Source organism: Leptosomus discolor, chromosome 6 (assembly GCF_034619465.1).
Source record: "Leptosomus discolor isolate bLepDis1 chromosome 6, bLepDis1.hap2, whole genome shotgun sequence".
Classification (NCBI taxonomy): Eukaryota; Metazoa; Chordata; class Aves; order Leptosomiformes; family Leptosomidae; genus Leptosomus; species Leptosomus discolor.
The window spans coordinates 34870796-34884242 of record NC_141396.1 but is presented as its reverse complement, the minus strand read 5'-3'; the positions used below and the strand labels follow the sequence as shown (position 1 = coordinate 34884242).

General features: G+C 38.6%; 1 protein-coding gene across 4 annotated transcripts in view; it reads left to right on the top strand.

Moving 5' to 3' along the window:
- Positions 1 to 13447, top strand: part of JMJD1C (jumonji domain containing 1C) — a 166230-nt gene that overhangs the window by 55352 nt on the left and 97431 nt on the right. The gene's annotated exons all lie outside the window — the stretch shown is intronic.

The window sequence follows — 13447 nt, the reverse complement described above, 5'->3', positions numbered from 1 at the left end:
GTTTAAATATTCCCGTTGTATTCTCATCTCTGAGCACTTGATTGACTTTCTGAAATTCTATCACATCGTTATTTTTCTGGAGCTGTGGTTAGAACAGCTAAGGTCATGAAGCAGGCTGTTCAAGAAAGCTTAGTGGTGGAAGAGATGCGTAGGTGGTTTAGGATGGATATACCTCCTCCTCTAACATTCCTGTTGACTCACCTTGTATGTTTGTGATAATGTGCTTGAGTAAAACAGGCTAACCTCCTGGATATACAGGCTGTTTCATATATTTGCTTGTACAGGCAAATTTTCTGTTTCATGTTAGTATATCCTTGAGCAAGAATTTTTAGTTTTAGGGAGTCATGTCATTTGCTCTTTGAAGCCACCTATCTCTCCTTGACTGAGATAGGTATTTTAAAATCTGTTAGCAGCTTAGAACTTTAGTATCTAAGTACTCTGCTATTTTACATGCTTTTAATCTCGCCCGCAGGGATAGAGATCCTTCTTGGGTTTAGAAGGGATGTATTTCTAGAAAGTATTCCAGTCTGGCTGCTGATCCTGTCCCGAAGTTAAAAGTATGTCTTTGCTGATGTGTGAAAATGCCTCAGTCGCATGTTCCTCTCAGTAGAGGCTTTTTGAAACTTGTGCTGGTCCAGCAGAAGGCAGAAACACTTTTTTTTTTCTTCCATCTTATAGATTTTTTTATTTTATTATTCTTGTTTTAATGTTTGCATTCTTGAGGTAGCTGATAGGAGTAAGAAGGAAGGTTTGCAAAAGATAAATGTCCTGCTTTTAAAATTAAAAAACTGAAATCATATAGTCCAAAGTGTGGCTCAAGTAGCTTGTCATGTCACAGTTTCCAGATGTTAAAGATGACAAGCTCTCAGCATTTGTATTTGGCCTGCACTCAGATGTTCTAGCAATTGTTTTCTGAGTCAAACCCTCTAGTCATCCATTCCAGAAAACCATATTTGAGGGAAAGTGCGGATGCAGGATATTAACTCTAGGTAGAGGAGATTCCTTCCATAGAGACTTCCCAAAGTTCTTCTCTCTATCAATAGCTGCGCTGAGCATGCCAGGCCTTGGGGAACAGGGAGGGTGCTCAAATTGCTGTACTACTTTTTGGTTTTGTTTCCAGACAATCTGTAGTGGAGTGGGTGACCTCTATGAAGGTCTGGGGGTATTTTTTTGTCAAAAGAAGACTTACTAAAAATGGAAAGCAATGGAAAAGGTGGTAAAAAATTTTGATTGCCAAACAGCAGTAGAAATGTCTGAACTTTATGTGAAATCCTGAGTGTGAATGTGATCATACACACTTTTTGGAAAAGTTGAGTCTTGCTGTAGTTGTTAAAGGAAAAGTCTCAATCTTTCCCATGCAGATGAACTATATTGAAAAAAAGAAATCATTCATATACTTGACTATCTTGTCTTTATATTAAATACAAAAATAAAAGTTTCTGATACAACTTTATTTTGAATGCTAATATATATGCAAGAAAGCAATATTTAAGTATATTTTATGTAGTAGTTTTACAGGATCTTTGCCTTTAGTGGAGTGAATGGAAAGTGCTTTTTATTTATGGTTATCACCTTCTGTTCTCTTTTTTGATCAACATACTCTGTATTTACTGTGTGCTATTCAAACCTGATCAGAAGACAAGGTCTGTAATTCCCTGTGGGCAGTTGTCAGTCTAGTATCTGTGTACTTCACAATTACTGATTTCTTTTATTACTCAATTGTGTGAAACAATGTAATCTCTGCTTTGTAGATGAAATTGCTAGAATTCAACTTGGTCACAAATGTTTGCAATTTTTAAATGCCTGAATGCCTAGGTGTAGCTGTTACTGAGAGCACAGTGTCCATTGAACTCATGTAGCTGTGCTTTAACATTTTAGGCTCTTACGTCAGGTGCTGAGAAAGTGAGGAAATGAGAAGTACCACCTCTTTCTCCTGGTTTAGAAACTTGGTAACAGAGGAGGGATAGATTATCTCCTGAATACAGTTTGTTTCATGATGAGATTATCTTTTCTTTTAGTAGAGTTCCTGCCTCATGTTGAGAGTGAAAAGTTGACTGGAAATGAGCCTGGAGTCCTATCAGCAGCAACATTCTTCATCGTATCAGGGTCACTCTGACATTGACTAGGTACCTGTGTCTGGGCAACTGTGCAAGTCTCTGAAAGAGAGAGGAAGTTTAGTGCCTCAGCTTGTTCGCACTGTAATCAAATGCTCTTCCTTCTTGTGAGCTGATTTTCTGGAAAGAGTGGAGAACTTCTTGGCTGCCCAACTGACTAGTATAATTGGAAATCACCCTGCATGTGGGGTATTTACAAGCATAGGAGAAAAGACTATCAAGAAGCATAAAGAAATGGCAATGGTGATAAGTGATGTCAGCATAAATGTACCCTAGATAGTAGGGAAGAGAGAGTGTTTGATAAACAAAGCTTGTTGCTTACCTCAAGTAATGGAGATGCTTTACAGATGTCAATGCAGAAGAAACCTTGGCCGAAGGCATAGCATAGGAAAAATGTAAGTATGGATTTTGAAAACTCAAAAAGTGTAGGTAGTGGAAGTGAGTGGTGTGTCTTTCCACATTAAGGTATTAAGAAAAGTAGCCTACATAAGGTGAAATTGAAGGCATCAGCTTAGTTTGGTAAACAAGGGGGGGTGGGGGGGGGCTGTCACAAAGATGCAGAAAGAGGGTAGCGATGGGCTAGGAGAATTAAAAGGACTTTAAAAATGGGGCAAAATTGACTTTTGAATTCCTCAGGCAACAACTTTGAAGCAGTTGAGATGATGGATAAAAATTTTTGATCTGTGGGTGGATAATAGTAGTATTTTAGGGGTAGTAAATTAATCTCCCTGATGTAGAAATAGTTTTGGTAGTGGGATGTTGGAGATCAGTGATAAAGTCATGCCTATGATACAGTTCAGTCTGAAGTCTTAGGAGCATGATGGTATCCCCTCAGCAGCCAAGAGGGAAAGTGGAGGTAGGTGTGTGGGCAGGGTGATAAATTAGAGCCAAGGTTTTAACGTAGACAGAACAGAATGCTTCTGTGAGCTGTCAGTTTGAATTTAATTACTGTGTCTCTAATTGCATATGAAAATGTCTAGAAATAAAGTATAGAGGAAGAAAAAGAGAGGACTAAGGACAGGAGTTGCTAGCGACGTTTTAGAGAATAATAGAATAATGTGGAAGAAAAGTTTAAAGTGATAGACTTGCTAGGAGAGGACACCTTGGTAGAAACTTAGATAGCAGTTCACTTTTTTTAGCATCAACTTTATATGTTAAGGCATAGGAAGGTGTGGACTGAGTGCCTTTTCATAATACTTTTGTTTGGGAAGAGGGTTTTGGAAACTTCAGTAATATGCTGAAATGAATATTTATCAAGAAAGGTCTACAACTAGAAATTTAAGAAAAATTTAAAACAGGCATTTTAAGGGACATGTTCCATCATCTTGGAAAGAAAATAAGGGAAGAAGGGTAATTTGAAAATGTGATTAAGATTAAAGGAGTTTAAGATGGATAGATTAAGGCAAGTTTGTACTTTCAGGAAAAGGGCCTAGGAGTGTACAGGAGGTTGAAAGAAAAGGTTTGGAACTGGAGATCAGGAAAAGTGAATGCATTGAATGGGAGTGCAGATGAGAAACTTCTGCAGTTGCAACAAGAAAAGAAGAGACTATTGTAGAACAGGGAATGGAAAAGTATTATCTTATTTTGGCCTTTTCCTTTTGGAAGAAAGTAGCAGTCTTGTGCAGGGTAGAAGTCAAAGGAGGAAGCAGTTTGAGTCAGTCTAACATGATGAAAAACAGGACCAGAGAATGGTACAATTTAGCTGGCAGGGCAGAGCTGGGTGCTTGGGAAGGTTACATACAGGCACAGGTGATGGGTCAGGGGTTCCATGTGTTCTACTGGGTATGGTTTGTTTGTAAAATATGTGTTGCCTCTTGTTGTTATACCTATAAAGAAAACAGTGCTGCTTGTGAATTGAGTGTGAATTCCATATGAATTCATTTATAATAAATCAGGAGAATCTATACTAATTCTCTGTTGGTTTGAATATGGAGACACTGCTTTGCTAGCTTTACAGTACGTACTTTGTCAAACCAACAGATTTGTCCTATGATCTGAACTAATACAAAGGTCTGCAGTAACTGTATCATTCCCAGTTTTGGTGCTGGCATACAGCAAGAACTGCTTCTCCTGCAACTGTATATTTCTGAAGACTATATGTATGGAAACTAAAATACGTTTTGTGAGTATGATCCTGAAGATGGTTGTCTGCTAAGGTAGGGTAGCTGCAGGAGCAACTCCTCTGCACCACCCCACCCCACCCCACCCCCCCCCGCCCTGTAAAAAAAAGAGTGTGTGTCTGTTTGCTTGCCTGTTTTTCTTGGAACAAGTGAAGTCATTGCTAAACCAGTGGCTTGAGAACAATCTTTCCTGGGACTCTGTCCAGGGCTCTGCAAGAATATAGAGCTTTAGCCAGGCTTGTAACAAAAACAGGGACAAAGAGTGGGTCTTCGTTGGCAATGACTAACTCTTTTCCACCGTGAGAATCTGGAGCCAATTTACGGTGGACAGTGCCAGTAGCACCTGTGGGACTGTGGGCCTTTAGTCTGACCGTCATGCTAATGAGGAGGTCGTCTTGCAGAAGAATGAGATGAGGTTTGTTCTGGGTGGTAGGGGATGTTTGTTCTGGTTAGATGTGAATGAGCCTGTACGTTCATGTGCTGACTGCATGTTAGGGTACTTGGTAGTAAAGTGTAAGAGTAGAAGTGTTCATGGACACATGGAGGATAGATTTGTCCTCTGACCTTATGTAGCCTTTTCCCCCCTCCCTCCCTGCCTCTCTGTCCCAGCTGTCAATTGCAGAATCCTTTTACTTAACCGCATTCTGCTTCAGCTGGCTTGATTGTGTTGGATTATAAAGCAAATACTTAAAAAGTGCCAATTTATTGGCACTTGTGTCACGATTGAAGTGTACAGATTGAACAATGAGCTTCTATAGAGCTTCCAGAGATTCCTGAAACAAATAAAATTCTTTATTTTTGGCATTCTGATGGAAAGTAGAACAGGTCCCTTTTTCATTCCTGTTTATACTGTGATGCACTACCACTTTTTCACTCTCAAGGATTTGTGTTCTTCCTTGTCTTGATGGTGTAATTTTAGCATTTCTGAGTAAGTTTTTCTTTTATGTGTTGGTCCCATGGATCAGTTTGATCCCCTACAAAGTCAGGAGTTTCTGTAGATACTGCTGACATTCCCCCTGCATATTCAGTTACTTGACTGCAGCCTGTTCTCCTCCCTCTGCACAATGAAAAATAGAGGTATACACTGCCAGACACTGATTAAATCCTCAGCAGATGCTCAAAATACTCTATCAGTAAAAAGAAGTAAGTTCACAAAGGATTACTGTGTATATGGAAAACAAGGCAGAGAGAAGACTGTCTCCTGAATCCTAAAAATAAGTAACAACTTTGAGGATATTTCAAATTTCAGGGGAGGAAGTGCTGTAGCTTCCAGTGAAAACATTCAGAAACTAATAGTGGATTTTTTTTCTTCTCCATTCACTGCATCAGAATTCTAGTGATTGTATACCTTTCTAATCTGAGGTAAAGGTGAGCTATATACAACAGAGGAGAAAATTATTGGAAACTGTCATCTTTGTGGAAAAGATTTAAGACACTTTAGAGCTTGGGGAAGAGAAAATTTCAGTAACTGACTCAGCAGAGCATAAATGACCTGATTTTTGCTGCATTGTGAAAGACAGTAACATGCAGAAACAGCACTTGGACAGGGTTCAAAGATTACTTTGCTGGAGAGTACGTTACTGTAATATTCCCACAGAACATAAATGTCTCAAGCAGTACCACATCCCGCCTCTGTACTTTGGCACTTGCTTTTTTTAAACTACTGCTTACTGGGAGCCACTGCTCTCCACACAGCCTTTTAAGCAGAGGCCATTACCTTCCCAGGACATGCCCCAAATGAACAGCAGTAAACTGAAATCTGCCTCCCCAGATGATCCATTGTGAAATATGGGTGTTGACCTGTGGCTTCCCGCTCTGGAAATGAGTGACGGATTGGAAAGCCTCACTGCAGCGCTGACTTGTATGTGGCCCTGGTACTTTCTGTGCACTTTATACTACTGCATTGTTCCTAAGGTTTTTGTCTCGAGGTGTTGGCTAATGGCAAGCTTGTACCTAAGTTTTGGGGTTTTTTACTTTCTTCTTGTTAAACTTACACTTCTAAGCAATGGAGACCCTTTTTTTAAAAAGGATTTAGTTTTGTAAAAGCATGCTTCCATATATAAAATATATAAAATATTTTTTGTAGTTAAGTGCTATGCTAATAATTGTTTTTAATGTAAAATTAATTTACAGGAATGCTAGAATTCTGAACAAAATGGAGTATTTTTTTGGACTTTAGCCTTAAAATAACAGTAAGCACAAGTCATCTTGATCATATGGGCCTGGGAGTTGCCATTTTGGCAGCTCCTCTAGAGAAAGCTGCTTTAGTATGTCACAGCATCCTGGAGGTCTCTGTACTTCAGGTTCTTTCCTGCTGGTGAAGCACTTCTTGTTCTCCAAGGATTACGCAAATTAAATAACTAGATATTGTTCAGTGTCCTTTGGCTCCAACGCTAAGCAGTACTCTCAATTGACTGTGCCTCTGTCACACCTGTTCAAAAGACAGATAGCAATGAAATGCTAGTAATAATCTGTATGTGTTTCTGTAAAAGATAGATGTAAAGCTTCTCGGATTCCATATTCAAGCTAGGCAGTTGAAGCAGAGCAGAGTGGCCACAACTGCAGGGAGCTCAGTGCAGGATAACTACAGATTGATTTTTATAACCGGTGCTGAAACCTATATTGGTTCAGTATATGGTTATACTCCTGTTGATACCCTAGTCAACTAGGTTGCAGTTAGTGCAGATGTATCTGAACTGCATTCACGCTTCCAGCTTCAGTCTTAACCTGCTCCACAGCTTCATCACGTATGAAAGCAAAGAGCTCTGCTGGCTTCTCTGGAATTGACTGGAAAGTCCTAAGGTTTTGATTATTTTTTTTTTTTTTCCATAGCGTTTATGAGAACAGATTTTCCATTGTGCTGAAGAAAACAAATTGCTTTGTAGCTCTCTGGGTTGTCTGAACTAGAAGGATCAGCTCAGCTTTGAAGATGGTGGTGAGCAGAATGTAGAAATGTGGATGCCATTGCTTATTTTAGTACAGTGTTTTGGGAAGTCAACTTCCAGAGCTTGGGCTTTGTAAGAATGACCGAATGCCTGCAGTGCTTTTTGTGTATCTCCATCAGTCTGGTCACTCACAGTCTATTTGTTGCTGTTTATATAATTATTACTTATATTATAAATATACACATTTTATAGGTGTATATATGTGGGGGTATGTATTTATAGATGCGTGTATATAGAGATATGCACACAAATACAATATTTTTCTCTCTATTAAAAACAAAAATCTGCTGAACTATACCTGTTGAGAGGCTGTACAGTGAAGGAAGGATGTCAGCGTGGTACTTGTCCTCCATCTAAATGGTGGCTGTCGAGAATGAGGAAAGCTGTGCAAGAAGACTTCTATCCACAAGCAGCTGCTTGGTGTTTTCCTTGTGATGGCCGGGAGGAGCAGCTGGGCTTTACACCTGTCAAATCCAGTTGGCAGCTGATTTCAAAAGCCACACACTGTTAAAATCTCCACTGCTGCTTCTGTGCATTAATGACTTCTCAGCTGTGTGATACTAAAGCACTGCTCTCTTCATGCTGACTTGAGTAAGATGAGTTATGGAAGGCATAATTAGAGTTTTATGAGTTTCTTGTTCTCCTTTCCCAGAATTCCAGCAGCTTCTTCTGGGCTTTGTTGTGAGTCCCGTGTTATGCTGTGTAAAGTCTCAATGTCCACCTTAAATGTATAGCAGCATGGAGAACCCAGACAAAATGCGAAGCACCTTTTCTGAAAAAGTATTTCTGTAGTTTATACATTACTGTTTGGATACATATGGCCTTGTGTGAATACACTCTGTTCTTCTGCAGCTGAGATGCAGGAGCTTCAGGTGAAATGCCTGGATGAAGTCAGTGTGTTGCAGCCAGGGCCAAACACTGTGTTTTGCTAGAGTAATGTAAAAGTTCTTCACTTTTCAAAGTACTGGGAATCTGAAGGAAGCTTTTTTGATGGTGCTAAGAAAGCACAGATTTCAGCTCCACTTGAATTTTGGTTATTGGCGTATAAACAAGTCAGCTGTTGTTTCTAAGGTCTCCTTTTCTATGCAGTTTTTGTCATGTCATGTTTGCATCATGATATTTTAGCTTCTCAGTCTACCACAGAACCAGTGCCTGTGAAACAATATTCTCTTGATTTCTGGGAATTTCTTGTAGCACTTTACTTTTTACAGCAGTAGCAGCAGGCCTCGTTACAGGGTATGATCTTTCACAATTTCGAGTAAGCAGAATAAATGATGGTGGGGGATCTTTTGTTGCAAGATTCAAAAAGAGAATTGACAACGTGGATTGGGGAGAAGACACAGAGGAAGACTTTTTAGTCCTTTGATGCCTTGTGGTGTGGAAAAGGATGTTAATATTTGGGATAACAAGTAAAATGATTTGAAAAAAGGATAGTTTCTTCACCCATGGGATGAATGTGTTACTTGTGTCACTGGTTTGGCTGTTGGGAGGAAAAGGTTGTCTCTTGCATGTCATTTTTGACAGGGCCTGAAAAAAAAAATCATCTCACCCTTGCAGCCCAGAATTGGAGCTCAGTAGTGGTAGGGAGTAATTTTTAAAGAGCTTCTGCTTTGCAAACAGATTAAAAACAAACCAAAAACCTAACTTCCTTTAAGCTCAATCTGTTACGGATGTGGTTTCACACTGAATTTAACTAATCTCTTGCTGATGCTGAAAGGGACAGTGCTACTACCTCCCCTTTTGGTACTTCGGCTTAAAACCCGCTCAATTTCAGTTCGATCCGCAAGCTCTATCCCCTGGGTTGTGTACAGAGACTCATGCTCTGTCGCCATTCCACAAAAATATTCTAGATTATAGTTTACACTAAGCTCTTGTGAACTAAACGGGTATATATGTGAGAATGAAGTGCTATTGTTTGTTACTATTATGCATTGTCTGTACTTTAATAGTATTGATAACTTCTGATTTATATATTTTGATTTCATTCTGTCATTCTGTGCTCTCAGGGCTCTGCATTTGAAAAAGATTTTGAAAGGAGATCTTGGTAGTTAGCTACCATTGAGAGAAACTTCCTATGCTGGATGTTGCAGGCCTTTAGTTACACTGAAACAGACTAAATCAAGTACTTGGAGCAAACGTTTGTAGTCTTTTTTTTTTTTTTCCCTTTAATCTTTGTCATAGGTGCTAAAGCATTATAAATGGGCTTTGCATGATACATTTATTACGAGCAATCTGTTTTCATATATAGCATTTTCTTGAGGACCATGAAAAGTCAGATTTCCACAGCAACCTCATATACTGCATAAGTTGTTCTAGCAGTAATTTGATGTTGTACATCTACTGTGTTTACTTTTAAAATTTATCTTCTAAGGAGAAAACTGAACATAGGAAAGAAGTTCAGGAACAGCCTGTCAGCTTCAGGTATTTAACTTGCATGAGGAGGCTAGCTGGGATAGAATCTGTATTTTATATCTTTAGTGTCCTAAAATTTCTGGTAACTTCATTTTTTGACAAAGTAAATATCCTACTTACTTTCTGAAAAGCAAACTCTGAAGTAGTAGAAGCAGTATGTCCTCTATTCCTGCCTTCACTGTCATACCAGCAGTCTCCTGAAATACTTGACAGTTCCTTTCAGGTGTGTGTTTGTATGAGAAGATGTGTTAATTTCTGAACTCCCATGTTGCAGTGTTTATGTCCACGTGGATTTCATCAGTGTTTTCTGAAGCTTTTCTCAGATTTTCTGGCTGTGCATGTGCCCCAGCTAGGCAGGAGGAACAAAAATATTGGTTAGCTGCAGGTTGTGCCACTCATGATGAGAAGAATTAAGATGTGATTAGGTAGAAACCACAGGCTAATTGGAATTGTGAGTATTGATGGGGAGAGAAGGGTAGAGAAGGAAGCTGCTGAAGGCACAGGTTTGTTTCTTCTGCTAAGCAGTTTTCTTCTTTTTTTAATAAAAAATAATACGGTTTTTATTTTATGTGCCATATCCAATTGTCTGCAAGGGGTTCAAAATCCTTTCTGACTGTGAGCATGCAGAGGCCAGGGCTGGGAGCATATTGTTTTACCACTTCCTTTCTCGTACCCTTGGATTAACATCCTTCCAGCTGCTGGCCAAATCAGGAAGTTGAGTCAAGGGCTAGAAATGACAAATACACTTTCAATGACTTCTTAACAGAAAAAGCAAGAACTTGAACTGAAGACGTTTGTGCTTCGCTTCACAATGTGTGTCCTGTTGGGATGATGTCAGTCGTAAACAAATGATGAACATCACTGAAACAGTTTTAATTTTTAAAAATTCATCAGGTATTGAGAAATAACCACTTCGTCATATCTCTGGTTTTACAATATTTCTGCTTCTCTACCCTCTGCTATGTAGAATATTTACATAAATGCCAGAAGGGCATAGAGTGAAACTTGGTTTTATGTTTGTGGTGTTGGGCTTTTTTACCGTATCTTATCTGCTCTTCCTTGCAATAAAGCTTGAGGTTAGTTTGACAATAGTTCTTGGTAATTCTTTGAGATATTTTATCTTACTTAGTGTGCATTGCATGTTTAAAGCATTATTATATAGAATATCTTTGATACCAGAAAGTGAATCAATGTTAAGAACTGTAAATTCAGGGCTATATAAAATCTTTACAAATCAAAACAATTTCAGAAAAATATTCATTAGACTGATTTTTGTAAGCAAAATCATCTGCTATTGATTAGGGAATGGGTCTTGTTTGAAAATAATATCCTTTAGCAGTAATTAATATTTTACTAGAGAAATACGGATGACCTCATCTAACCCAAGTAAGTCTGACTTCTTATTTACAGATAGGTGAATTATTAACACAATTAATGATATAGTCTTTATTTTTTGTCTGCTGACTGTCATAGGGTCTACGCCAGTCATGGGTAGAAAAAAGTATTTTATTAAGCTTTTTGGTCTTTTATTAGCTGCTTTTGTGTTCCATTTTGATTGCTTTATGGAAAAGACTTGGTCCATTAGTTAAGCAATTGTTTGAATATTGAGAGGTTTCGTGTAAATTTCTATTTTTGAACAGAACTGTTTAAGAGAATTAACTATTCTTATGTATAATGCATCATTCTGAAAAACTCTTGGCTGAGTTTTAATTTGAAATTTCTCACCAATTTTGGATCTAAGACACTGGGTAAGTACGTAATTTCTTTTAATAAATGATGCAGAATTATATTTCTGTTCATGGCTTTAGTTTCAGATGGCTTTGAAAAATTCTTACACATTTCATTGAAGGGCTTTGCTGGGAATTTAAGTGCATATACTGAATTGCTATGAACTATACTAGTACCATCAGAATAAGAATAAAATACTGATTTGTAGGGCTGACTGAATGGATGCCTTTGAAATCACTGAAACATTTAGCTGAGTCCTGAAATGAGCCTAATAGTACTTCTTATCATTGGTTGATGAATTTAGCTATTTTAAAAGTATAATAATAAAGCTATGTATTAATATGAATATAACCAAAATCCATTTGTGTGCTTTATAGAATTTTTTTACATTAATTTTGCATTTAAGAGTATAACTGGCTTTTTAGAGAACAATGTTTCTATGTATTTTCGTGTATTTGTCTGGACTAGGCTATATTTGTTCTAACCAGCATTTTAGTAAGGCTTTGTGTCTATGTTTAGCCCATATCCGGGGCTAAACTATAACGGTTGCTCTATCACCTGATGACACCTCACCAGCCAGGAAGGGGGAACTGGGAAAAGAAGAGACCCATGGGTTGAAGTGAAAACAGATTTAATGAAATAGTACTAATACCAAAAGAGATATACAGAGTTATACTGGGACAAATGAATGTGCAGCCATCGCAATCGGCAGGAGAGCAGTCCTCAGGAGCAGGGAGAAGCCAGAGGATGAGCAGCAGGAACCCCACAGGAGCTCTTCCTCCTCAGCAAATCTTCCCCCTTTATGATGACCATGACATTATGGGATGGGCTACCCCTGTAGCTGCCCTGGCTGACTCCAGACTGCTAACGGCCTGCCCAGCATGGCTGGGCTGTGATTCTATCTCAGCCAAACCAGAACACTGTTACCAAGCTAAAGCCTGTTGGTTTTGGTTCCAGTATTTCAGTTTGTCCAGGTAGGGTTTTGCTTATAGTACTTTTGCTATTCTAAATTGCAATGCTTTTAGTACTCATAGTAGTTTAACTATTCTAAATGGTTCATAAAACTTTTTTATTGCTTTTAAAATTAAAGCCAACTTCTCTTTCATATCATGATTAGATCTAAAGTACTACAGAAATGCCAGGGTGTATCTTTGTAGCTTACAGGAAGCAAAGTTTGAAGGTGTACCAAAACACATTCCTTTTCAGGAATCTTGTTAGTAGTGGATTGTACATGACTGTAGTGTACATGAGGAGGTCTTGACACCTCTGTAAACTACTGCACAAGTTTGCCAGGATCAGATCCTTACTGAAGTTTCAGGCAAGATGCTAATTGTTTTAATCCTGAAGACTGGGCAGTGTCTCCAGCTTTCAGAGTGTCTCCTTCTGTGGATTACTTCGGATGGACTTAATCGATACTGTTTTACTTTTTTGGGTAAGAAACTTTTTCAAGGTAGTTTGAGAGCTGGTAAAGAATTCGCTGTTGATCGTTTATTGGCACGTAGAGTGAATAGGTATTTGTGTGCAGTCATCTTCTAAGACTCATGGTGCAATTAATTCATATGGGGAGAATGAGAAATATTTGGGATGATTTATTGATGATTGTGAGGGAACTATATTAAGACAGAAGTCTTTTGGAAGTTTGTCAGATTGAAAATAACGTAAAACCAAAATAGAATCACTGTGTGCATGCATTTATTAAGTACTTAGGACTTTATGGGTGTTTTCCTTACTTCTAGTAAGATACTAGCTTCTGTCCTGTGGGGAAAAAAAAAAAGCAGTTACAAGTTTGAGATTGCATCAGAACTTTTGTAGCGAACTGACTTCTGTCAGGCATCACCTAGACAGACAGAATTGTATGAAGCTCCACTAAGTGCTATCGAGTTTGCTGGTAAAGGCAGCTGCAGACAGCAGCAGTATCTGATTAGTCAAGACTGGAGCAGTCCTAACAGAATGATGTGTTTGACTTGATTGGCAGGTGAAGGCGTTGCAGACTATTTTTGTAAGCCTGACCAGTATGTGTAGTATATAGAGAACCTGTGGTGACTCTTTGCTTCTTTTCCTCCTCCTCCAAAATGTGGTCAGGTAGAAATACAGCTCTGCTGTCTGTCTGAATGTGCAGCAATTTGTG